A 25,921-nucleotide genomic window follows, 5' to 3' on the forward strand; every position below is an offset into this window, starting at 1 on the left:
GTAACCATACTTAACAATTAATCACGTCGCATATTCCCTTTAATATGAAATCTTACTACACTGTACCAAGTGTAGTCACGAAACGAAGTACTGTGCAACCGTTGAATACTGGTCGTCCAGTCCGGTTGGGGTTGTCAGGCCCGATAGATCTATCAACAGGATTCGCGTTTACAATACCGCTGTAAATATTAGTTACCAAGCTACAGGGAAGTATGCCAGTGGTACAACTCAACGTAGAATATATTTTTCAGTTACTTGTGTCCATAACGTAAAACATAAAATACATGTATTCTCATCCCGAAATATTTAGAGTTTAAAAGTGGGACTATATACTCACTTTCGTCTTGAAGATATATATAATTTGACTTGGTCTCCGGTTGATATCACGAACCTATCCATATATAATATATCAATACCTTTTCTTTTTAAACAAACGTCACATATATATACTTGTTATACTTTTAATACTTTGAATAATTCCTTAGTCCGTAGTTAGCAGCTCGTTGTTAGTAATTCAATTTTAATGGTTCATTTTTAGATGTTTAATATACCCGCAATGAAATAAATAAAACCCCCAATGAAATAAATAAAACCCCATCGTATATGTATTGGTCGAGATTAATCTTGACCCACGGTACCGGTGTTGTCAAATGACGTGTTGCGTACATAAAGTACCGGTGTTGTCAAATGACGTGTTGCGTACAAACATGGGATCTTATGATTAATCTTCTCGTGTTGTTTACGGGTGATCCTGAACCATATAAAATTGAATTATAAGTACATATATATAAAATATCATGTTATCTTAGAAATATGTGATTTATTTAATTTTTCCCAATTAATCCCGAAGTTAAACAAGTCTAGGATAACCAATTTTGTTTCGGTCATAGTTTCTTCGTTACAAATCCGTTTTCGTTGATTCAACTTGCCATCTCCTTGGATCGAGTCCCTCTTTAAGACTATGAACTGAAAATACCTTGGTTTATATTCAAAATCACACGGCATAGGTGAAACTTTAGTGAAACTTATGAAGTTAAACATTTTTGTTACAAAAAAATAACACTTAATGACCATTTTTCTAAAAATACTTATACTTTGAATTAAATCATGAAATTTTTATGTGTTAACATATTTATAGTAAAAATCATTTTTTCAGAACATAAACCTCCAATTCAAAGTTTAAGATAGTTTTTAATTATCCAACCCAAAACAGACCCCGGTTACACTCCGACGTCGTAAAAACAGTTTTTAAGATATTCTTTGAAAAACCAAGTTATACCTTGTTAAGTTAGCATATATTTAAGTTATATTACAGGTCTTGAAGTATTTTAAAAGTTAAGTTAGAAGGATTTATTTAGTTTGCAAACAAGTTTGAAAACTTTCAAACTATGTTCTTGTTGTTAAAATTGTATACCACAAAATATGATAGCTATATATATATAAATCGAATAAGGTTATGAACATAGATACTACCTCAAGTTCCTTGGACAAGGTTGCTGTAAAAGAGGAGTAAAAAAGCTAGAACCAAAAGGGTGATGGAATTGGATGAAAGATTGGAAGTAAGTTTGTGTTCTTGGAAGGATTTCTTGAAGTGTTTTTGTATGGTTTTCTTATGGTGTTTAAGTAAGGTTTTTGAAGCTAAATGATGGGGAAAATGCTTGGAGATGATCAAGTATGAAGTTAAGAGTATTTTGAGAGAGAAATGGAAGTGTAAGTATGAGAAAATTGGGTGAAGAAATGGTGTGCATGCATAAAAACGTTTTTAGGTTATAAAGGAAAAAAAAAAATACCTAACTTTGTTTTCTTGCTAAATAATTCATGCTACTTGACAAATGGTTGGTTCCACATGTTTCTTAATCATTTAAGGCTGCTAAGGAGCAGATTTTTATTGGTATATACCAATAGTAAATACATCTAGAAGCTGCGTATGATACGGGTACATATACCCTAGGTATACGTATAGAAATCTTTGAGAAAACGGAACGAGGATTCAAATATAGCTATCTTTTGTAAATATACTTATATTGTTTTATGTATTTAAGTCTTTAAAAGTGATTAAATACATTACTTATATGATATATGTATAAACATTATAGGTCATAAGTATTTAAGTCAAATAACGTTACGTATGGTTATCGTTTTGAAAACTTAAGTTAGTAGTTTCAAAATATACTTATAACTTATTGTTATTAATACAAAATGAGATATTAAAACATTCTTAGATCATGTTAAATATGTATATATACATATATATACACAAACGTATAATTATCATATATTGTATAGTTCGTGATATCATCGGTCAAACTAGACGGTCAAACGTTGTGTAAAACTCTTTTCGAAAACATAAGTCTCAACAATTTGGATTGCTTATCATGTTGGTAAGGTTTAATTTATGTAAATATTAATCTTATAAGTATAGAACGATCGAAAAAGTGCGGGTCAACTTTAGGGTTTTTGCTTATCGTGTCGGAACCATATAGAGATTAGAGTTTAAATTTGGTCGGAAATTTCCGGGTCGTTACAGTACCCACCCGTTAAAGAAATTTCGTCCTCGAAATTTGGTAGAGGTTGTCATAAATAACAATAGGAATGTTTTCATGACGAATATGAGGTAATAATGAAATTTTATCATTATTGAAAGATTTAGATAAAACGATTCGGTTATGTGAGACGCACGAGCGAAGCTATCACAAAAGAGTGAAATGAGTAAATATAGAATTGTTGTAACCGATGACGTGATTATGATCGATTTCCGGGATTTAAGGGTTTTAAAGAAAATCTTATGTAATAAGATTTAGTTTTGCGGCGATCAGGATCTTCTTTGATTTAACGTGGCAATCTGTTTTGATTTCTTTGTCGAATATTTCACTATAAATTTACCTCCTTCCCTTTCTTTCTTCCCACATCTTCTATTCTTTCTCTTTAGTTCCTACTTTAAGACATTCGCTAATATGCTCCATCCCATTCTAATCCTTGTTATATTTCTAACTTTCATATCTTTCATTCTTCTTTTTCATCTATCACCAGAAGAATCTATTCTCTTTTATCCTTTCCTTGGAATTATAATGTTTTTAATTCTCCCGTGCCTTTACGTTGCAATACGTATTGATATGCACGGTTTGTAGTTTCGGGGTTGTTGTTAGGTTTTATACCTTCCCTTATATTTCGATGTTCCTACTCCCGTCCCTTAAAATCATTGTCATCCACAGTTAATGCTCTCTCTTATTTGCTGTGGTTTATGTTCCTATTTCTATTCTGAGGTTTTGTCCCTTCGTTTCTTCTTCCCGTCCTCGAGCCAAGCGAACAATGGTCCGAAATTCGTAGGTAGGAAATTTGGAATGAACCTAGCTATTGGTTTTAGAATGAAATTGTAATGGCACGATCTTGATTCGTTAAATTACTCGAATATTCCGGAAAAATAGAACTATCAAGGTGATACGTTCTAATATGTTTGGAGACTTGATAGAATGTAAGAGCCGTGTAACATGGCACATGATGACGGTACTGTGAATCATCACATTCCATTAGAAACTTAACATGACTTACTGTAATATAATGAAGTTGATCAAGTTTCATTATATTATACTAATTCATGCATCAGTTCCCAACACTACTTCAAATCATTTATATTTTAATCTCGGAGGTTTCAGAATTTAGAAATTAACACAGTTTCTTTTATATTGTAACGCAGATGTTACGGAGAGATAAATGATTGCAGATAGGAATAGTTGTAAAAATATCTCCAGAAATATGAAAAATATGTATAACGAATGATATGAAGATATCTTATAATATCTAAGATAAGATGATGATGAAAAATATCATCCGGGCAAGGTTTTGAATAAAGAGTAGGGTTCTTACTGACGGTTTCAGCAGGTACGGAATCGTTTGTATTCTTTGAGAGCAGGTTCAGTCCCTGTGATTTATCCACAACCTCTTTCATACTTTGCTTCATCCGTTTTCTAGTTCCAAACTTTTTTTTTTTCCAGCTTTACCACCTTACTATTCTTTGTCCTCAAACTTTTGACTGTTAAAGTCGTTTACAGTTTTTGCTGCTTCGTTAGCATTTCAAGAACTATTTCATAGTCCCGGGTGTTTTTCAGAAACTTCACGTTCAGATTATGAAATTCTTAGGGATAGACATTATAGATATGATGGAAGAAGTTCCGCGAGATTTTCAAAATACTGATTGTTGATTTCGCCAAAAGGATAACGATCTGCTGGTGCACCTGTTGATGTTGTCGAGGGATATAAAAGGTTTTCCGGTAATGACGGCGAAAGGACAAGGTATAAATATCATAATTATAATAGAAATAATCTCACTGAAAAGTCGAAGTGGAGCTGTGACAAAATTAGCTTCTTGAAAAGGAATTGTAGGGTTGTTCTTGCTAATAAATGGCAAAGGATTCAATACGTTATGTGTTAAATTATGAATTTGGGTTCGAGAGTTCTTCAGGTGTATAACTGTATGTATAAATCTTCATTCCGTAGGCGAGGTGCGGCGGGTTCAACTTCTCGGTCGAGGTGTTTTCAGGAATCATGAAAGGATTTGAATGCGAATTGTAATCGTCAAGTTACGAATGAGGTTTAAGATAAAATCAAGTGGCAAGCTTGAAGAATTGTTTAGCTTCATATGTTACAATCAACATTTTAATTCATTTTAATTGTCCAGAGTTAGCCGGAACAGTTAGCGTGGAATCCTTAATAGATTTTTAATTAGTTAAATCGTGTGTTTCTAACAAATTTTTTTTTTTTATTTTGTCCAATGTTTTCTTCTTTATGCCACTTGTTGGATTCTGGTAGGTCAAAATCCGAATATGAAATTTGATTGAAAATGGTTATTCTGGGGTGAGCGGATACGAATATCGATGGTTGTAAGTAAGATAATAGATAACCGTTGAATCAGATTCAAGAATGTACAATATAACTTATTAATGTGAATTCTAAATATTCCTCGGGTACTACCCACCCGTTAAAATATTTTCATCATTAATAGTTTGTACGAAGGAATTTTTAATTACTATCTTTATGAAAATATACTTGCATATATATTTTCTTCAGAGATAATCATAGATTTAATGAGTCAATAAGATATTAAACTCATTTGATTTATCGTTAATTCTAGATTACATAATCTCTAAGACTTTAGAAATTACATAATCGTCATACGATACGTAAAGCAAAGATAATCGATGTAGAACGATATATAGAACGAAGATCATACTCGAAGTACAGATATTGAGTCGTGTGATGTTGATATTCGAGATACAGATTGTGATGTTGAGATTTAAGGCGCGGTTGTGATTGGGGTGATAAAGGAACTGTCGGCGTTGACGATGGTAGTATGGATTATGCTGCTGGTGCTGCTGTTGGTGTTTGTAACCTTCGTACCATATTCTCCAAAACCACTACCCGAGCACGGAGTTCGTTGACTTCTTCTATTATACCGGGATGATTGACGGTTGGAACGAGCGAATGAACAAGATTTGAAATATGGGATAGTATGTAATCATGACGAGATACTCTAGAAATGAGCGAGAAAATGGTGTTTCGAATAGGTTCGCCGGTAAGTGCTTCAGGTTCATCGTTAAGAGGACAATTTGGTGGATGGAATGGATCACCTTCTTCTTGCCTCCAGAAATTTAGTATATTACGAACCCATCCCCAATTCATCCAGAATAGATGATGGAAAATTGGTTGATCCATTCCGGTAATGCTGTTCTCGGAGCTCGAATGGAAATCCATATCGGCGAAGCTATCGAAGTCGGAGGAATTTGAGCTGGATGAAGAATCCATCTTGTATGGTCGGAGAAATGAATTTTTGGTTTGGAATAGATTATAGGAGTTGGGTTTGGTACTCTTCAATACATAATTTACATATGTATATATAATATCAAAATCCCATGAATTACGGAGAATCTTTGAAATACGTCAGGCAATGTCTATAGTAACAGATACGCTAGGATATGAATTTTGTCTATACACTATCGATGCACTAAATGCAGTAAGACGTGTCTAGACTTAAGAATGATAAGCAGGAAGTTCCCTAAGAATGATAAGCAGATGATTTCCGACTAGGATTGATAAGCAAAACTTTTGACAGGCAGACACGGTCAAAGTCCAGACTCACTTAATGTATCCTAACAACTACTAGTTAGACACACTAATGCAAGGCCTGGTTCGCTAAGACCAACGCTCTGATACCAACTGAAAGGATCCGAAACTAATCATCCGGACGTTGTCCATATTGATTACAAACGAATTACAATAGTTGATAACATTGCGAGGTACTTGCCCTCTATATGATACATCTTACAAACGTTGCATTTATTCTTAAAAGGTAATCTATAGTTACATCCACAATTGACATATTCGCCTGACATTTCATAATATTCAAATGACCTAAACCGCCATTTACTTAATAATAGTCTCTATGAACTTCAATGACTCGAATGCAACGCCTTATGATATAAGTCCTTAATGGCCTCAAGTAGTATCCTTAGTACGAGATAATGCACAGCGGAAGACTTAATTCATACCTGAGAATAACATGCTTTAAAATGTCAACATAAAGTTGGTGAGATATAGGTTTAATGTCGACAGCGATATAAATATAGACCACAAGATTTCATATATAAACATTTTAATAAAAATATTCTAAGTGGTTGAGCACTTGGTAACCATACTTAACAATTAATCACGTCGCATATTCCCTTTAATATGAAATCTTACTACACTGTACCAAGTGTAGTCACGAAACGAAGTACTGTGCAACCGTTGAATACTGGTCGTCCAGTCCGGTTGGGGTTGTCAGGCCCGATAGATCTATCAACAGGATTCGCGTTTACAATACCGCTGTAAATATTAGTTACCAAGCTACAGGGAAGTATGCCAGTGGTACAACTCAACGTAGAATATATTTTTCAGTTACTTGTGTCCATAACGTAAAACATAAAATACATGTATTCTCATCCCGAAATATTTAGAGTTTAAAAGTGGGACTATATACTCACTTTCGTCTTGAAGATATATATAATTTGACTTGGTCTCCGGTTGATATCACGAACCTATCCATATATAATATATCAATACCTTTTCTTTTTAAACAAACGTCACATATATATACTTGTTATACTTTTAATACTTTGAATAATTCCTTAGTCCGTAGTTAGCAGCTCGTTGTTAGTAATTCAATTTTAATGGTTCATTTTTAGATGTTTAATATACCCGCAATGAAATAAATAAAACCCCCAATGAAATAAATAAAACCCCATCGTATATGTATTGGTCGAGATTAATCTTGACCCACGGTACCGGTGTTGTCAAATGACGTGTTGCGTACATAAAGTACCGGTGTTGTCAAATGACGTGTTGCGTACAAACATGGGATCTTATGATTAATCTTCTCGTGTTGTTTACGGGTGATCCTGAACCATATAAAATTGAATTATAAGTACATATATATAAAATATCATGTTATCTTAGAAATATGTGATTTATTTAATTTTTCCCAATTAATCCCGAAGTTAAACAAGTCTAGGATAACCAATTTTGTTTCGGTCATAGTTTCTTCGTTACAAATCCGTTTTCGTTGATTCAACTTGCCATCTCCTTGGATCGAGTCCCTCTTTAAGACTATGAACTGAAAATACCTTGGTTTATATTCAAAATCACACGGCATAGGTGAAACTTTAGTGAAACTTATGAAGTTAAACATTTTTGTTACAAAAAAATAACACTTAATGACCATTTTTCTAAAAATACTTATACTTTGAATTAAATCATGAAATTTTTATGTGTTAACATATTTATAGTAAAAATCATTTTTCCAGAACATAAACCTCCAATTCAAAGTTTAAGATAGTTTTTAATTATCCAACCCAAAACAGTCCCCGGTTACACTCCGACGTCGTAAAAACAGTTTTTAAGATATTCTTTGAAAAACCAAGTTATACCTTGTTAAGTTAGCATATATTTAAGTTATATTACAGGTCTTGAAGTATTTTAAAAGTTAAGTTAGAAGGATTTATTTAGTTTGCAAACAAGTTTGAAAACTTTCAAACTGTGTTCTTGTTGTTAAAATTGTATACCACAAAATATGATAGCTATATATATATAAATCGAATAAGGTTATGAACATAGATACTACCTCAAGTTCCTTGGACAAGGTTGCTGTAAAAGTGGAGTAAAAAAGCTAGAACCAAAAGGGTGATGGAATTGGATGAAAGATTGGAAGTAAGTTTGTGTTCTTGGAAGGATTTCTTGAAGTGTTTTTGTATGGTTTTCTTATGGTGTTTAAGTAAGGTTTTTGAAGCTAAATGATGGGGAAAATGCTTGGAGATGATCAAGTATGAAGTTAAGAGTATTTTGAGAGAGAAATGGAAGTGTAAGTATGAGAAAATTGGGTGAAGAAATGGTGTGCATGCATAAAAACGTTTTTAGGTTATAAAGGAAAAAAAAAAATACCTAACTTTGTTTTCTTGCTAAATAATTCATGCTACTTGACAAATGGTTGGTTCCACATGTTTCTTAATCATTTAAGGCTGCTAAGGAGCAGATTTTTATTGGTATATACCAATAGTAAATACATCTAGAAGCTGCGTATGATACGGGTACATATACCCTAGGTATACGTATAGAAATCTTTGAGAAAACGGAACGAGGATTCAAATATAGCTATCTTTTGTAAATATACTTATATTGTTTTATGTATTTAAGTCTTTAAAAGTGATTAAATACATTACTTATATGATATATGTATAAACATTATAGGTCATAAGTATTTAAGTCAAATAACGTTACGTATGGTTATCGTTTTGAAAACTTAAGTTAGTAGTTTCAAAATATACTTATAACTTATTGTTATTAATACAAAATGAGATATTAAAACATTCTTAGATCATGTTAAATATGTATATATACATATATATACACAAACGTATAATTATCATATATTGTATAGTTCGTGATATCATCGGTCAAACTAGACGGTCAAACGTTGTGTAAAACTCTTTTCGAAAACATAAGTCTCAACAATTTGGATTGCTTATCATGTTGGTAAGGTTTAATTTATGTAAATATTAATCTTATAAGTATAGAACGATCGAAATGGTATGCATACATGTCAATCGTTCTATACTTATAAGAATAATATTTACATAAATTAAACCTTACCAACATGATAAGCAATCCAAATTGATGAGATTTATGTTTTTGAAAAGAGTTTACACAACGTTTGACCGTCTAGTTTGACCGATGATATCACGAACTATACAATATATGATAATTATACGTTTGTGTATATATATGTATACATACATATTTAACATGATCTAAGAATGTTATAATATCTTATTTTGTATTAATAACAATAAGTTATAAGTATATTTTGAAACTACTAACTTAAGTTTTCAAAACGATAACCATACGTAACGTTAATTGACATAAATACTTATGACCTATAATGTTTATACATATATCGTATAAGTAATGTATTTAATCACTTTTTAAGGACTTAAATACATAAAACAATATAAGTGTATTCACAAAAGATAGCTATATTTGAATCCTCATTCCATTTTTCACAAGATTTTCTATACGTATATCTAGAGTATATGTACTCGTATCATACCTAGCTTCTATACGTATTTACTATTGGTATATACACATCAAATCACCACCAACCAGCCCTTGTTCATGCCTTATGTATAAGGTAACTCTCTTGTTCATGCCTTATGTATAAGGTAACTACTTTTGATGTTTAGTATGACTAATTACATAAAAATACAACATGAAATTTTGTCCATGTTTTTCCATTAATCATGTTTTTATGGCCTTAAATACATCTTCCATTTTCAAATTTTACTACCTCATTTCTTTAACCAAAAACACACTCTTAAGAAACTCCATAACCATTCAGCTAAAATCCATGAAGATCTAGCCATAAAAACATCACTTAATCACCATAAGAAAACTCTTACAAAAACACTTCAAGAATCCTTCCAAGAACACAAGTTTACTTCCAATCTTTCATCCAATTCCATCACCCTTTTGGTTCTAGGTTCTTACTCCTCTTTTACAGCAATCTTGTCCAAGTAACTTGAGGTAGTAACTTTGTTCATAACCTTATTCGATTCATATATATATAGCTATCTTATTTTGTGGTATAAAATTTTAACAACAAGAACATAGTTTGAATGTTTTCAAACTTGTTTGCAAACTAAATAGATCCTTCTCACTTAACTTTTAAAATACTTCAAGACCTGTAATATATCATAAATATATGCTAATTTAACAAGGTATAACTTGGTTTTTCAAAGAACACCTTAAAAACTGAATTTACGACGTCGGAGTGCAACCAGGGGCTGTTTTGGGTTGGATAATTAAAAACCATCTTAAACTTTGAATTGGAGGTTTATTTTCTGGAAAAATGATTTTTACTATGAATATGATAACACATAAAAATTTCATGATTTAACTCAAAGTATAAGTATTTTTAAAAAAATAATCATTTAAGGTTGTTTACATGATGGAAAATGATTAACTTCATAAGTTTCACTAAAGTTTGACCTATGACCTGTGATTTCGAATACAAACTAAGGTATTTACAGTTCATAGTCTTAAAGAGGGACTCGATCCAAGGAAGTGGCAAGTTGAATCAATGAAAACGGAGTTGTAACGAAGAAACTATGACCAAAACGAGATCGGATATCTAAGACTAGTTTAGCTACGAAAATAATTGGAGAAAATTAAATAAATCACATCTTTTTAAAATAACATGATATTTTATATATATGTACTCATAATTTAATTTTATATGGTTCAGGATCACCCGTAAACAATACGAGAAGATTAATCATAAGATCCCATGATTGTACGCAACACGTCATTTGACAACACCGGTACTTTATGTACGCAACACGTCATTTGACAACACCGGTACCGTGGGTCAAGATTAATCTCGACCAATACATATACGATGGGGGTTTTTATTTATTTCATTGGGGGTTTATTAAACACCTAAAAATGAACCATTAAAATTGAATTACTAACATCGGACTGCTAACTACGGACTAAGGAATTATTAAAAGTATTAAAAGTATTATAAGTATATATATGTGACGTTTGTTTAAAAAGAAAAGGTATTGATATATTATATATGGATAGGTTCGTGATATCAATCGGAGACCAAGTCAAAATTACATATCTTCAAGACGAAAGTGAGTATATAGTCCCACTTTTAAACTCTAAATATTTTGGGATGTGAATACATGTATTTTATGTTTTACGATATGGACACAAGTAACTGAAAAATATATTCTACGTTGAGTTGTACCACTGGCATACTTCCCTGTAGCTTGGTAACTATTATTTACAGCGGTATTGTAAACGCGAATCCTGTTGATAGATCTATCGGGCCTGACAACCCCAACCGGACTGGACGACCAGTATTCAACGGTTGCACAGTACTTCGTTTCGTGACTATACTTGGTACAGTGTAGTAAGATTTCATAATAAAGGGAATATGCGACGTGATTAAATGTTAAGTATGGTTACCAAGTGCTCAACCACTTAGAATACTTTTATTAAAATGTTTATATATGAAATCTTGTGGTCTATATATATATAATGCTGCCGGCATTAAACCTATATCTCACCAACTTTATGTTGACGTTTTAAGCATGTTTATTCTCAGGTGATAACTAAAAGCTTTCGCTGCAACATGTTGAATTTAAGCAAGATCTTGAGTATGCATATTTGTGTCAAAAATAAAACTGCATATCCGAGGAATTGTAATGTAAAATATGCTAGAAATCGTATTGTTATCATCACATGTAAAGTTTGTAAGTCTAAGATTATCGCTAAACGATAATCATCTTTATTTTGTCTAAAGCTTGTATCAAAATAAGAATTATGGTTTGTAATGTAAAATATATGCAGTTGTTCTTTTAAAAATGTCGCATATAGAGGTCAATACCTCGCAATGAAATCATATGTTATCTAACACGTTCTTATGGTTAAGGACGGGTTATGACATGTGGTATCAGAGCGATGGTCTTAGCGAACCAGGTTTGCATTAGTGTGTCTAACTGATAAGTCGTTAGGATACATTAGTAAGTCTGGACTTTGACCGGGTCTGATTTAAAAACCCTTGCTTATCATTGTTGGTTAAAATTTATATGTAAATATTATGTAGTACTAATGGGTTAGTTGTTGTGTGATAGATGTCGGGCTCAAAACTTATTATCACATTCAGCGACTCCGAATCAGAATCTTCAGATGGTGTTTCAGTCATTAACCTATCCGATGACGAAAATAATATCTTTGGGGAAGACTCACAAATTCCGGATGAACCAACAATAAAGAACCCGGAAAGTGAACCCGAGGAGGAAAGTGAACCCGAGGAGGAAAGTGAACCCGAGGAAGAAATACAAGAAATTACGAAAGACAAGTTCGAATTAGGAAAGAAACGAAAGGCTAACGAATTAGAAAATTCAAATCCTGAGTTTAGTAAGGATGATGTGGCACCAACTCCACTAGACACTACCACCCCTATTCCCGCTATTCCTATTCGTTCTATCCCGGCATCCAGTTCTTCAGCCCCACCGCCAAAATATAGGCAGACAGCTAGGATAAGCGTTAGGCCATTCCTTGAACCTAAACATCCTAGAAAATAGACCAAACGATGCGCTGCCGTATTAAACCATGGAATCATATAATGTTTTGTATAATATTATTAGTGTGGTTTGCTTAATGTTCGATGTAAGATAAGCATATGTAAAATAGTGAAGTGTGAAATGCAATAATTTTCCATGGTTAAGTATTATTTGGGTGGTAGTAATTGATTTTCGTACTAAGCTATTAAGTATGAACTTTAACGGGTAGGTACTACCCTAGATATAATTATAAAATGCTAATAAGAAGAAAAGGCTTTTATAATAATACCTAGTTCATATTATTAACAAGCTATAATGTACTATAAATACACACTACATCTATAATATTCCATGTGAATAATTATTTTCTTTCATTAGGAAATGGCGCGATTGAATCGAATGACGGAACAAGAAGTCGAGGAATTCATCAACCAGCGAGTCAATGACAGAATGTTATGGGTAGAAGCTGCAAGAGCTGCTGCAGTTAACCCAAATCCTCGTGTAGGATGCACCTACAAGACGTTTCAAGCTTGCAAGCCCTCATCATTCAGTGGAACGGAAGGACCGATCGGTTTAACCCGGTGGATAGAAAAGATGGAGACTGTGTTTAAAATCAGTGGTTGTGTTGAAAAGGACATGACCAAGTATGCATCGTGCACTTTACAAGATAGTGCACTCACGTGGTGGAAAAATTTTGTGAAGGCTGTAGGAGGAGATGTAGCTTATGATACTCCATGGGAAGAATTCAAAACAATGTTAATCAACGAATATTGTCCAAGGAACGAGGTTAGGAAGTTGGAAGATGAATTACAAAGTCTGAAGGTTGTTGGTACTGAAATCACCAACTACAATCAGCGATTCATGGAATTAGTTTTGCTATGTCCTGAATTGGTTCCAACCGAAGAACGGAAGATTGAAATGTACAAAGATGGTTTGCCCACAAAGGTCAAGGCAAACGTTACAGCATCGAGACCTAAGACAATTCATGAAGCTATAACCATGGCAAACGAGCTAATGGATCAGGTCATCTTGGATAAGAAATCATCCAATACTGATGTGAAGGTATTGGGTAACAAAAGAAAGTGGAATGGAAATTATGATCGAGGTAACCAACAACAATCTTTTAAGAAACAAGAAACCACGAAAGGTGCGGGTAGTGGTTCAGGTTTTGGTTACAAAGGACAAAATCCTTTATGCAACCGATGCCATAAACATCACTTTGGTTACTGTAGTGTGGTGTGCAACAAATGTAATCGACAGGGTCATCTTGCTTAAGATTGTAGGGCTCTCGTTACAAATACAAATGGTACCAAGACTCCTGCCACCAATGCAAATAGAACTGCTTTGGCTACCGTTACTTGTTTTGGGTGTGGAAAACAGGGTCATTATAAGAGCCAGTGCCCGAATCCTGAGAAGAATATCGGACCTGCACGTGGGAGAGCATTTATTATTAATGCTAGAGAGGCATGTGAAGACCCGGAGCTTGTTACGGGTACGTTTACCATTAATAACTTATCAGCATCTATTATATTTGATACTGGTGCCGATAGAAGTTACGTGTGTAGAAATTTTTACACTAAATTGAATTGTTCATCATTACCTCTAGATGCTAAGTACATGATTGAGTTAGCTAATGGTAAACTAATTAAAGCCGATAAAATTTGTCGTGATTGTAAAATAAATTTAGCCGGTGAAACGTTTAAAATTGACTTGATACCCGTAGAATTAGGAAGTTTTGATGTAATAGTCGGCATGGACTGGATGTCCAAAGTAGGATTTGAAGTTGTGTGTGCCAAGAAGGCAATTCGCATTCCTTGTAAGGATAAAATGCCGGTGATGATTTATGGAGAGAAGGGTAACTCAAAGCTAAAACTCATTAGCTGTTTGAAAGCCAAGAAGTGTTTAGAAAAGGGATGTTATGCTATTCTAGCACATGTTAATAAAGTCGAAAAGAAAGAAAAAGAGAAGTGCATCAACGACGTGCCTGTGGCAAGAGATTTTCCTGAAGTATTTCCGGAAGAGTTGCCGGGATTACCTCCATTTACATCTGTAGAATTTCAAATAGATCTTGTACCAGGAGCTGCACCGGTTGCCCGTGCTCCATATAGACTTGCACCGTCCGAATTAAAAGAACTTCAAAGTCAGTTAAAAGAATTACTGGACCATGGATTCATACGACCAAGCACTTCACCGTGGGGAGCTCCAATTTTATTTGTTAAGAAGAAAGATGGATCTTTTAGGATGTGTATAGATTATCGTGAATTAAATAAGTTAACTATCAAGAATCGGTATCCACTACCGAGAATTGATGACTTATTTGATCAACTGCAAGGATCATGTGTTTATTCGAAAATTGACCTAAGATCGGGTTATCATCAATTACGTGTCAAAGAAGAGGACATTCCGAAAACTGCTTTTCGGACACGTTATGGTCATTACGAATTTTTGGTCATGCCGTTTGGATTGACGAATGCGCCAGCTGTATTCATGGACCTCATGAATCGAGTTTGTAGTCCATATTTAGATAAGTTTGTTATCGTTTTCATTGATGATATTCTTATCTATTCCAAGAGTGAGCAAGAGCATGAGCAGCATTTAAGGTTGATATTAGAGTTGTTGAGAAAAGAACAGCTATATGCTAAATTTTCTAAATGTGCTTTCTGGTTGAAAGAAGTGCAACTTCTTGGCCACGTTGTTAGTAGCAAAGGAATTCAGGTTGATCCAGCAAAAATTGAAGCCATTGAAAAATGGGAGACTCCTAAGACACCAATGCAGATACGCCAATTTTTGGGTTTAGCCGGTTATTATAGAAGGTTTATTCAAGATTTTTCCCGAATAGCTAAGCCGTTGACAGCGTTAACGCAAAAAGGGAAGAAATATGAATGGACTTCTGAGCAGGAGAGTGCATTTCAATTACTGAAAAAGAAGTTGACTACGGCGCCTATTTTATCGTTACCAGAAGGGAACGATGATTTTGAAATATATTGTGACGCTTCGCGACAAGGTTTTGGTTGCGTTCTTATGCAACGGAAGAAAGTTATTGCATACGCATCCCGACAATTGAAGATTCACGAGCGAAATTATACGACGCATGATCTAGAATTGGGAGCAGTCGTGTTTGCATTGAAGATGTGGAGACACTACTTGTATGGGGTTAAATGCACTGTGTTTACTGATCATAAAAGCCTTCAACATATTTTTGATCAGAAACAGCTGAACATGAGGCAACGTAGGTGGGTCGAGTTAATAAACGACTATGATTGTGAAATTCGTTATCATCCCGGGAAAGCGAATGTGGTGGCTGACGCATTAAGCAGAAAGGAACGAGAACCAATTCGAGTACGAGCGATGAACATAAAAATTCGCATGAATCTCAACTCACAAATCAAAGAAGTTCAACGAGAAGCACTTACTAAAGAAAACATAAGAAATGAAATAATGAAGAAGTATGAGAAGCAACTCGTTATATGGGAAGATGGAATTCGATATTTTGCAAATCGTATTTGGGTACCGAAGTTGGGTGGATTAAGGAAACAGTTGGGATCGACATCTACCGTTAGCAGAATTTTCCTACAACAACAGCTACCATTCAAGCATTGAGATGGCGCCGTTTGAAGCACTTTATGGTAGAAAGTGCAGGTCTCCGATTTATTGGAGTGAAGTGGGAGATAGACAGATTACGGGTCCGGAGTTTATACAAGAAACTACCGAGAAGATCATCCAAATTCAACAACGGTTGAAAACCTCCCAAAGTCGACAAAAGAGCTACGCTGACATTAAAAGAAAATATATAGAATTTGAAATTGGAGAGATGGTCATGCTTTAAGTTGCACCTTGGAAAGGCGTTGTTCGATTTGGTAAACGAGGGAAATTAAATCCAAGGTATATTGGACCATTCAAGATTATTGATCGTGTCGGACCAGTAGCTTACCGACTTGAGTTACCTCAACAACTCGCGGCTGTACATAACACTTTCCACGTCTCGAATTTGAAGAAATGTTTTGCTAAAGAAGATCTCACTATTCCGTTAGATGAAATCCAAATCAACGAAAAACTCCAATTCATCGAAGAACCCGTCGAAATAATGGATCGTGAGGTTAAAAGACTTAAGCAAAACAAGATACTAATTGTTAAGGTTCGATGGAATGCTCGTAGAGGACCCGAGTTCACCTGGGAGCATGAAGATCAGATGAAGAAGAAATACCCGCATCTATTTCCAGAAGATTCGTCAACACCTTCAACAGCTTAAAATTTCGGGACGAAATTTATTTAACGGGTAGGTACTGTAGTGACCCGAACTTTTCCATGTTTATATATATTAATTGAGATTGATATTTACATGATTAAATGTTTCCAACATGTTAAGCAATCAAACTTGTTAAGACTTGATTAATTGAAATATGTTTCATATAGACAATTGACCACCCAAGTTGACCGGCGATTCACGAACGTTAAAACTTGTAAAAACGACATGACGATATATATATATATGGATATACATATGGTTAACATTAGATTATGATAAGTAAGTATCTCCATAAGTATATCAACAATGAGTTATATACATATAAACAAGACTACTAACTTAAGGATTTCAAAACGAGACATATATGTAACGATTATCGTTGTAACGACATTTAAATGTATATATATCATATTAAGATATATTAATATATCATAATATCATGATAATATAATAATTTAACATCTCATTAGATATAATAAACAATGGGTTAAAAACATTAATTGAGATCGTTAACTTAAAGGTTTCAAAACAACACTTACATGTAACGACTAACGATGACTTAACGACTCAGTTAAAATGTATATACATGTAGTGTATTTAGATGTATTAAAATACTTTTGGAAGACTTCAAGACATATATCAAAACACTCATACTTAACGAAAATGGTTACAGTTACTTTTCCATTCTTTTCTTTCATCAAGAATTCTAGTCGTATTCTTACCCGTATTATACACAGCTTCAAAACGTACTTACGATGAGTATATACCAATAGGAACTAGCATGGGATTCCACTCTTGATTATGTCATGTATGACTAATCAATTTTAACTTCTACCATGAGCTAGTCAACTAACTAGAACTCCTTTTAACCCCACTCACCACTCACCAATTACCACTCATCATTCACTCCATTTCACTTCCAATTCTCTTTCTAATTCTCTCTCAACACACACACACTATTATGAACGTATTTTTCCAGTAGTTAATCATCATCTTCATCAAAAATCACTTCAAGAATCAAGCTATAATCATCATAGGAAGAACACTTCAAGAACACTTCAAAAATCCCTTCAAGTTTACTAATTTACTTCCAAGCTTTCTAATCCATTCCAAGTAATCATCTAAGATCAAGAAACCTTTGTTATATACAGTAGGTTATCTTTCTTATTCAAGATAATATTCATATTCAAACTTTGATTCAATTTCTATAACTATAAACTATCTTAATTCGAGTAAAAATCTTACTTGAACTTGTTTTTGTGTCATGATCCTACTTCAAGAACTTTCAAGCCATCCAAGATCCTTTGAAGCTAGATCATTTCTTGTCACTTCCAGTAGGTTTACCTACTAAACTTGAGGTAGTAATGATGTTCATAACATCATTCGATTCATATATATAAAACTATCTTATTCGAAGGTTTAAACTCGTAATCACTAGAACATAGTTTAGTTAATTCTAAACTTGTTCGCAAACAAAAGTTAATCCTTCTAACTTGACTTTTAAAATTAACTAAACACATGTTCTATATCTATATGATATGCTAACTTAATGATTTAAAACCTGGAAACACGAAAAACACCGTAAAACCGGATTTACGCCGTCGTAGTAACACCGCGGGCTGTTTTGGGTTAGTTAATTAAAAACTATGATAAACTTTGATTTAAAAGTTGTTATTCTGAGAAAATGATTTTTATTATGAACATGAAACTATATCCAAAAATTATGGTTAAACTCAAAGTGGAAGTATGTTTTCTAAAATGGTCATTTAGACGTCGTTCTTTCGACTGAAATGACTACCTTTTCAAAAATGACTTGTAACTTATTTTTCTGACTATAAACCTATACTTTTTCTGGTTAGATTCATAAAATAGAGTTCAATATGAAACCATAGCAATTTGATTCACTCAAAACGGATTTAAAATGAAGAAGTTATGGGTAAAACAAGATTGGATAATTTTTCTCATTTTAGCTACGTGAAAATTGGTAACAAATCTATTCCAACCATAACTTAATCAACTTGTATTGTATATTATGTAATCTTGAGATACCATAGACACGTATACAATGTTTCGACCTATCATGTCGACACATCTATATATATTTCGGAACAACCATAGACACTCTATATGTGAATGTTGGAGTTAGCTATACAGGGTTGAGGTTGATTCCAAAATATATATAGTTTGAGTTGTGATCAATACTGAGATACGTATACACTGGGTCATGAATTGATTCAAGATAATATTTATCGATTTATTTCTGTACATCTAACTGTGGACAACTAGTTGTAGGTTACTAACGAGGACAGCTGACTTAATAAACTTAAAACATCAAAATATATTAAAAGTGTTGTAAATATATTTTAAACATACTTTGATATATATGTATATATTGTTATAGTGTAGTGACCCGAACTTTTCCATGTTTATATATATTAATTGAGATTGATATTTACATGATTAAATGTTTCCAACATGTTAAGCAATCAAACTTGTTAAGACTTGATTAATTGAAATAGGTTTCATATAGACAATTGACCACCCAAGTTGACCGGTGATTCACGAACGTTAAAACTTGTAAAAACTATATGATGACATATATATGGTTATATATATAATTAACATGATATTATGATAAGTAAACATATCATTAAGTATATTAACAATGAACTACATATGTAAAAGCAAGACTACTAACTTAATGATTTTGAAACGAGACATATATGTAACGATTATCGTTGTAACGACATTTAATGTATATATATCATATTAAGAGATATTCGTACATCATAATATCATGATAATATAATAATTTAAAATCTCTTTTGATATTATAAACATTGGGTTAACAACATTTAACAAGATCGTTAACCTAAAGGTTTCAAAACAACATTTACATGTAACGACTAACGATGACTTAACGACTCAGTTAAAATGTATATACATGTAGTGTTTTAATATGTATTCATACACTTTTGAAAGACTTCAATACACTTATCAAAATACTTCTACTTAACAAAAATGCTTACAATTACATCCTCGTTCAGTTTCATCAACAATTCTACTCGTATGCACCCGTATTCGTACTCGTACAATACACAGCTTTTAGATGTATGTACTATTGGTATATACACTCCAATGATCAGCTCTTAGCAGCCCATGTGAGTCACCTAACACATATGGGAACCATCATTTGGCAACTAGCATGAAATATCTCATAAAATTACAAAAATATGAGTAATCATTCATGACTTATTTACATGAAAACAAAATTACATATCCTTTATATCTAATCCATACACCAACGACCAAAAACACCTACAAACACTTTCATTCTTCAATTTTCTTCATTTAATTGATCTCTCTCAAGTTCTATCTTCAAGTTCTAAGTGTTCTTCATAAATTCCAAAAGTTCTAGTTTCATAAAATCAAGAATACTTTCAAGTTTGCTAGCTCACTTCCAATCTTGTAAGGTGATCATCCAACCTTAAGAAATCTTTGTTTCTTACAGTAGGTTATCATTCTAATACAAGGTAATAATCATATTCAAACTTTGGTTCAATTTCTATAACTATAACAATCTTATTTCAAGTGATGATCTTACTTGAACTTGTTTTCGTGTCATGATTTTGCTTCAAGAACTTCGAGCCATCCAAGGATCCATTGAAGCTAGATCCATTTTTCTCTTTTCTAGTAGGTTTATCCAAGGAACTTAAGGTAGTAATGATGTTCATAACATCATTCGATTCATACATATAAAGCTATCTTATTCGAAGGTTTAAACTTGTAATCACTAGAACCTAGTTTAGTTAATTCTAAACTTGTTCGCAAACAAAAGTTAATCCTTCTAACTTGACTTTTAAAATCAACTAAACACATGTTCTATATCTATATGAGATGCTAACTTAATGATTTAAAACCTGGAAACACGAAAAACACCGTAAAACCGGATTTACGCCGTCGTAGTAACACCGCGGGCTGTTTTGGGTTAGTTAATTAAAAACTATGATAAACTTTGATTTAAAAGTTGTTATTCTGAGAAAATGATTTTTATTATGAACATGAAACTATATCCAAAAATTATGGTTAAACTCAAAGTGGAAGTATGTTTTCTAAAATGGTCATCTAGACGTCGTTCTTTCGACTGAAATGACTACCTTTACAAAAACAACTTGTAACTTATTTTTCTGACTATAAACCTATACTTTTTCTGTTTAGATTCATAAAATAGAGTTCAATATGAAACCATAGCAATTTGATTCACTCAAAACGGATTTAAAATGAAGAAGTTATGGGTAAAACAAGATTGGATAATTTTTCTCATTTTAGCTACGTGAAAATTGGTAACAAATCTATTCCAACCATAACTTAATCAACTTGTATTGTATATTATGTAATCTTGAGATACCATAGACACGTATACAATGTTTCGACCTATCATGTCGACACATCTATATATATTTCGGAACAACCATAGACACTCTATATGTGAATGTTGGAGTTAGCTATACAGGGTTGAGGTTGATTCCAAAATATATATAGTTTGAGTTGTGATCAATACTGAGATACGTATACACTGGGTCGTGGATTGATTCAAGATAATATTTATCGATTTATTTTTGTACATCTAACTGTGGACAACTAGTTGTAGGTTACTAACGAGGACAGCTGACTTAATAAACTTAAAACATCAAAATATATTAAAAGTGTTGTAAATATATTTTGAACATACTTTGATATATATGTATATATTGTTATAGGTTCGTGAATCAACCAGTGGCCAAGTCTTACTTCCCGACGAAGTAAAAATCTGTGAAAGTGAGTTATAGTCCCACTTTTAAAATCTAATATTTTTGGGATGAGAATACATGCAGGTTTTATAAATGATTTACAAAATAGACACAAGTACGTGAAACTACATTTTATGGTTGAATTATCGAAATCGAATATGCCCCTTTTTATTAAGTCTGGTAATCTAAGAATTAGGGAACAGACACCCTAATTGACGCGAATCCTAAAGATAGATCTATTGGGCCTAACAAACCCCATCCAAAGTACCGGATGCTTTAGTACTTCGAAATTTATATCATATCCGAAGGGTGTCCCGGAATGATGGGGGATATTCTTATATATGCATCTTGTTAATGTCGGTTACCAGGTGTTCACCATATGAATGATTTTTATCTCTATGTATGGGATGTGTATTGAAATATGAAATCTTGTGGTCTATTATTATGATTTGATATATATAGGTTAAACCTATAACTCACCAACATTTTTGTTGACGTTTTAAGCATGTTTATTCTCAGGTGATTATTAAGAGCTTCCGCTGTCGCATACTTAAATAAGGACGAGATTTGGAGTCCATGCTTGTATGATATTGTGTAAAAACTACATTCAAGAAACTTTTTGTTGTAACATAGTTGTATTGTAAACCATTATGTAATGGTCGTGTGTAAACAGGATATTTTAGATTATCATTATTTGATAATCTATGTAAAGCTTTTTAAACCTTTATTGATGAAATAAAGGTTATGGTTTGTTTTAAAATGAATGCAGTGTGACAACCCGGAAATTTCCAACCAAATTTAAACTTTAATCTTTATATGTTTCCGACACGATAAACAATATTTGTTAAGTTAAATTTCAAGAATTTTAAACTATGTTCATACATTCATTCAACCTCGACCAAGTTCCAACGATTCACGTGAAATGTCCCGTTCTTATTGATTAAAAACGTTCCATATTAATTGATTTCGTTGCGAGGTTTTGACCTCTATATGAGACGTTTTTCAAAGACTGCATTCATTTTAAAACAAACCATAACCTTTATTTCATCAATAAAGGTTTAAAAAGCTTTACGTAGATTATCAAATAATGATAATCTAAAATATCCTGTTTACACATGACCATTACATAATGGTTTACAATACAAATATGTTACAACAAAATAAGTTTCTTGAATGCAGTTTTTACACAATATCATACAAGCATGGACTCCAAATCTCGTCCTTATTTAAGTATGCGACAGCGGAAGCTCTTAATAATCACCTGAGAATAAACATGCTTAAAACGTCAACAAAAATGTTGGTGAGTTATAGGTTTAACCTATATATATCAAATCATAATAATAGACCACAAGATTTCATATTTCAATACACATCCCATACATAGAGATAAAAATCATTCATATGGTGAACACCTGGTAACCGACATTAACAAGATGCATATATAAGAATATCCCCATCATTCCGGGACACCCTTCGGATATGATATAAATTTCGAAGTACTAAAGCATCCGGTACTTTGGATGGGGTTTGTTAGGCCCAATAGATCTATCTTTAGGATTCGCGTCAATTAGGGTGTCTGTTCCCTAATTCATAGATTACCAGACTTAATAAAAAGGGGCATATTCGATTTCGATAATTCAACCATAGAATGTAGTTTCACGTACTTGTGTCTATTTTGTAAATCATTTATAAAACCTGCATGTATTCTCATCCCAAAAATATTAGATTTTAAAAGTGGGACTATAACTCACTTTCACTGATTTTTACTTCGTCGGGAAGTAAGACTTGGCCACTGGTTGATTCACGAACCTATAACAATATATACATATATATCAAAGTATGTTCAAAATATATTTACAACACTTTTAATATATTTTGATGTTTTAAGTTTATTAAGTCAGCTGTCCTCGTTAGTAACCTACAACTAGTTGTCCACAGTTAGATGTACAGAAATAAATCGATAAATATTATCTTGAATCAATCCACGACCCAGTGTATACGTATCTCAGTATTGATCACAACTCAAACTATATATATTTTGGAATCAACCTCAACCCTGTATAGCTAACTCCAACATTCACATATAGAGTGTCTATGGTTGTTCCGAAATATATATAGATGTGTCGACATGATAGGTCGAAACATTGTATACGTGTCTATGGTATCTCAAGATTACATAATATACAATAAAAGTTGATTAAGTTATGGTTGGAATAGATTTGTTACCAATTTTCACGTAGCTAAAATGAGAAAAATTATCCAATCTTGTTTTACCCATAACTTCTTCATTTTAAATCCGTTTTGAGTGAATCAAATTGCTATGGTTTCATATTGAACTCTATTTTATGAATCTAAACAGAAAAAGTATAGGTTTATAGTCGGAAAATAAGTTACAAGTCGTTTTTGTAAAGGTAGTCATTTCAGTCGAAAGAACGACGTCTAGATGACCATTTTAGAAAACATACTTCCACTTTGAGTTTAACCATAATTTTTGGATATAGTTTCATGTTCATAATAAAAATCATTTTCTCAGAATAACAACTTTTAAATCAAAGTTTATCATAGTTTTTAATTAACTAACCCAAAACAGCCCGCGGTGTTACTACGACGGCGTAAATCCGGTTTTACGGTGTTTTTCGTGTTTCCAGGTTTTAAATCATTAAGTTAGCATATCATATAGATATAGAACATGTTTTTAGTTGATTTTAAAAGTCAAGTTAGAAGGATTAACTTTTGTTTGCGAACAAGTTTAGAAGTAACTAAACTATGTTCTAGTGATTACAAGTTTAAACCTTCGAATAAGATAGCTTTATATGTATGAATCGAATGATGTTATGAACATCATTACTACCTTAAGTTCCTTGGATAAACCTACTGGAAAAGAGAAAAATGGATCTAGCTTCAACGGATCCTTGGATGGCTCGAAGTTCTTGAAGCAGAATCATGACACGAAAACAAGTTCAAGTAAGATCATCACTTGAAATAAGATTGTTATAGTTATAGAAATTGAACCAAAGTTTGAATATGATTATTACCTTGTATTAGAATGATAACCTACTGTAAGAAACAAAGATTTCTTGAGGTTGGATGATCACCTTACAAGATTGGAAGTGAGCTAGCAAACTTGAAAGTATTCTTGATTTTATGTAACTAGAACTTGTAAAATATATGAAGAACACTTAGAACTTGAAGATAGAACTTGAGAGAGATCAATTAGATGAAGAAAATTGAAGAATGAAAGTGTTTGTAGGTGTTTTTGGTCGTTGGTGTATGGATTAGATATAAAGGATATGTAATTTTGTTTTCATGTAAATAAGTCATGAATGATTACTCATATTTTTGTAATTTTATGAGATATTTCATGCTAGTTGCCAAATGATGGTTCCCACATGTGTTAGGTGACTCACATGGGCTGCTAAGAGCTGATCATTGGAGTGTATATACCAATAGTACATACATCTAAAAGCTGTGTATTGTACGAGTACGAATACGGGTGCATACGAGTAGAATTGTTGATGAAACTGAACGAGGATGTAATTGTAAGCATTTTTGTTAAGTAGAAGTATTTTGATAAGTGTCTTGAAGTCTTTCAAAAGTGTATGAATACATATTAAAACACTACATGTATATACATTTTAATTGAGTCGTTAAGTCATCGTTAGTCGTTACATGTAAATGTTGTTTTGAAACCTTTAGGTTAACGATCTTGTTAAATGTTGTTAACCCAATGTTTATAATATCAAAAGTGATTTTAAATTATTATATTATCATGATATTATGATGTACGAATATCTCTTAATATGATATATATACATTAAATGTAGTTACAACGATAATCGTTACATATATGTCTCGTTTCAAAATCATTAAGTTAGTAGTCTTGTTTTTACATATGTAGTTCATTGTTAATATACTTAATGATATGTTTACTTATCATAATATCATGTTAACTATATATATAACCATATATATGTCATCATATAGTTTTTACAAGTTTTAACGTTCGTGAATCACCGGTCAACTTGGGTGGTCAATTGTCTATATGAAACCTATTTCAATTAATCACGTCTTAACAAGTTTGATTGCTTAACATGTTGGAAACATTTAATCATGTAAATATCAATCTCAATTAATATATATAAACATGGAAAAGTTCGGGTCACTACAGTACCTACCCGTTAAATAAATTTCGTCCCGAAATTTTAAGCTGTTGAAGGTATTGACGA

This window comes from Rutidosis leptorrhynchoides, chromosome 9 (genome assembly GCF_046630445.1).
Source record: "Rutidosis leptorrhynchoides isolate AG116_Rl617_1_P2 chromosome 9, CSIRO_AGI_Rlap_v1, whole genome shotgun sequence".
In the NCBI taxonomy this organism is placed as follows: Eukaryota; Viridiplantae; Streptophyta; class Magnoliopsida; order Asterales; family Asteraceae; genus Rutidosis; species Rutidosis leptorrhynchoides.